Genomic DNA, 3959 nt, shown 5'->3' with positions numbered 1-3959 from the left:
CAAAAAAAAAAAAAAAAAAAAAAAAAAAAAAAAAAAAAAAAAAAAAAAAAAGAAAAGAAAAAGAAAAATGATGTATAGAAACTATTAGAACAAGAAATATAAACACACACAAAAAAACCTAGTATCATCTAGAAAACTTGAAAATTGCCGGGCAGTGGTGGCGCAAGCCTTTAATCCCAGCAAAGGCAGACAGATTTCTGAGTTTGAAGCCAGCCTGGTCTATAGAGTGAGTTCCAGAACAGCCAGGATTATCCAGAGAAACCCTGTCTTGAAGAAAGAGAGAAAGAAAGAGAGAAAGAAAGAGAGAAAGAAAGAAAGAAAACAAACTTGGAAATCATAGTTGACCAAACTTAAGTGCCAACACTTCTTTACCAGTTCTATGCCACTTGATACATCCTGAAGGAATAAAATAAGGCTGGTTGGAGTTGCATAGAAAAACTTAAGCTGGGGTAATTTTATTGAGGGAATCAGACTTTTTATACCCTTTTCAGAAATAGAGTAGAGTGGTAATTGCCAGGATCAATACATTTGTAGTTGCCAGGAGACAATGATATTTTTGAACTATTCAGAGTACTCAAGATTAATGTATAATATATATTGTCTTTTCAAACTTCCATGTTTCGTTGACTTCCAAAAGAACATACATGGAAACACAAAGCAGCCTGAATGCTTCCCTGCTACAGCAGTGAATCAGGCCATCAGGAACTGGAAAAGTCCCATGTGATATGCCTCTCAAAGCCACTAGGCCAGGCCAACTCCATGGTTCCATGTATGTAAGTACAATAAATGAACTGGAAGTGTGCAATAGAGAGTATTAGAAAATAATAATATTTAATTTCTATTTTAAAAAGACAATGATATTAAATCTCAGCACATTTCACCCTCAATTGCAAAATAATTAAAATAATAATTTTTTTACTTAGGCAAGTAGTAACTCCAGTATCAAACAAAAGGAAAATAGTGATAAATTATCCCATTTCAAAGTTAACCATGTTAGGGAAATACTAAATTCTCTAATATATATGCCAAATTATGTATGAGTAAAAGTATCCATTTTTAATACATATAAACAAACTAAGAAAGCTTTTTCAAGTTTTATAAATTCAAATATATAAAGATGTAATGAAATTAATTAATATGAAATAATACATATAAAATTATAATTTAACATACATTTTATTATCATATAATTTGTATATCAACTTTTCTTTATATAATATAATAGTATAAAATATAAATATAAATTTCATGAAATGTATAATGTTGGTAATCATATTCTTTTGACAGGTTTAAAATGCAGGAACAATCCACAGGAATACTTAAGGGGTGTATAGACTGCCTTTCATACTATTTAACGTTTTACTTACAAATATCTCTTTAAGAATGTATGTCTCATGCCAACTACCTCAAAAAACATTGTGAAACAATGCTCCATCAGTTTCCATGTTGTGTTGAAGGGGTGCAATATTATGAGCAGAAAGACTGAAAATAATCCTGCAGGGAGAGTATTACTTATGAGCAGAAAGACTAAAAATAATCCTGCAGGGAGAGTATTACTTCTGTAGGTCTCCAGAAAGAATCTCATAATAACTTAGAATTTCTATTATTTGGAGGTAACACAGTATGCTGATATTCAGAACACAAACTGATTATGATCTTGTCTCTCACAATGCTTTTTGAAGGAATATATATCATCAATCATATGAAATCAATTGTCTAATTTGTATATCATTAACAGATATGCTTAATGATGGATTTGATAATGAAGTTGCAATATTTATAAATATCTTGCTATAATGTTATGTATCTTATATTTTATATAATTTTGTATATTTAAGTAAATTATATGTAATGAAAAACTATGGCAATATAAACAATGTGTGAAAAATTATTAGATTAGAAGGAACTTGAACAGTGCTTTACCCATGAAAATCTCATAATTCATGTTATTTTTCTTTTTTCTTCATTAATTCTCAATCAGGTTTCTATTTACTGCTAAGAGAGAATCAATATGCTGGAGAAATTAAGAACACTGGAAACAAAGAGAATTTATCTTTGATTGATAAATGTAAATATCAGAAAATATTTTTTAATTGCAACCTTATATTTAATTCTTTGGGTTTTTTTTCGGAAAAGGCCCTTTTAAATTTAAAATATATTGCTTTTTAACACAATATATTCTGATCAAAGTTTCTCCCTCCTAGCTCCTCGCCACTTTTCCACCCATCAAAATCCATACAAATTCTCCTTTTCTCTATCCTCAGAATGTAAGTAAATATATAATAGTAAGAAATATAATAAAAACAAACTAGAACAAGACAAAACAAAAACACAAACAGAAGAAAAAGAGTGAAAGAAAAACGGCGAGAGAGATGACCTTTTTAACCATTAAAGTCTATAATCACAATCAGAAAAATCTTTTGGCAATTAAAGTTACGTATCAATGAAGCCAAAATTTTTATTTAAAACAATAAGATAAATATTATCTAATCTATTAATAAGTTATATAATCATTCAGGGCATCATTTTCCAAACAAAATAATGTGAACCCAATTAGTTTCAAGAGAAATAGTATGTAACTCATAACCTATATATTGAAGGTGGAAGAAATTCTTTTTCTTTTTTTTCTTCTCATACCAATTTTGAACTTTTAAATATATTTTTATCATATTCTTCTTTTCACTCAACTTCCTCTACATTCATTCCTTTCCCTTACCCACTCCACATTAAGTTCTTTCTCAAAAAGAAACCCCCAAATGCAATATACCAACAGAGTTCTTCAAAAATCATTTTAAGTAGGGACAAATTGGGTTACTGAGTATTAGTCAGCAAACGTCTTCTCTGGGAGGAGGCAGGTGCTTAGGCCAGGCTGTATCCTACAGTCTAGGCATCCTGAGGGGTACAATAACTAATGTAGAGTAGCTATGTTAATAAACTTATGCTGGAATATAAGTCCTTGAAGACCAAGAGTGGAGAATGACATCAGTATACCTAACTTCCTAACACCAGGATGTTTATGTTTAAAACTCTCAATTCTGTTTCATGTATTTGTATGCAAGGGACATATTACTTCTACAGTAAATTAAACATACTTGGTAATTACAATGCATTTATTATCCAATGATACCAGAAAAAAGCTGGTTCTAATTTGTAGTCTAAAATTAGTTCTTTAATATGCAAATATAAAGAATGAATATAGATGTGGAGAAAGCATTTGACAAAATCCAACAACCATTCATGATAAAAGTCTTGGAAAGATCAGAAATTCAAGGCCCATACCTAAACATGATAAAAGCAATCTACAGCAAACCAGTAGCTAACATCAAATAAGTGGTAAGAAGTTGGAAGCAATCCCACTAAAATCAGAGACTAGACAAGGCTGCCCACTTTCTCAGTACCTATTTAACATTGTACTTCAAGTCCTAGCCAGAGCAATTCGACAACAAAAGGAGATCAAGGGGATACAAATTGGAAAGGAAAAAGTCAAAATAGCACTTTTTTGCAGATGATAAACATAGCATATATAAGTGACCCTAAAAATTCTACCAGAGAACTCCTAAACCTGATAAACAGCTTCAATAAAGTAGCTGAATATAAAATTAACTCAAACAAGTCAATGGCCTTTCTCTACACAAAGGATAAACAGGCTGAGAAAGAAATTAGAGACAGAACACCCATCTCAATAGTCACAAATAATATAAAATACCTTGGCGTGACTCTAACTAAGGAAGTGAAAGATCTGTATGATAAGAACTTCAAGTCTCTGAAGAAAGAAATTAATGAAGATCTCAAAAGATGGAAAGATCTCCCATGCTCATGGATTGGCAGGATCAATATAGTAAAAATGGCTATCTTGCCAAAAGCAATCTACAGAATCAATGCAATCCCCATCAAAATTCCAACTGAATTCTTCAACAAATTAGAAAGGGCAATCTGCAAATTCATCTGGAATAACAAAA

Source organism: Mus caroli, chromosome 9 (assembly GCF_900094665.2).
Source record: "Mus caroli chromosome 9, CAROLI_EIJ_v1.1, whole genome shotgun sequence".
In the NCBI taxonomy this organism is placed as follows: Eukaryota; Metazoa; Chordata; class Mammalia; order Rodentia; family Muridae; genus Mus; species Mus caroli.
Note: the sequence above shows the minus strand (reverse complement) of the source record.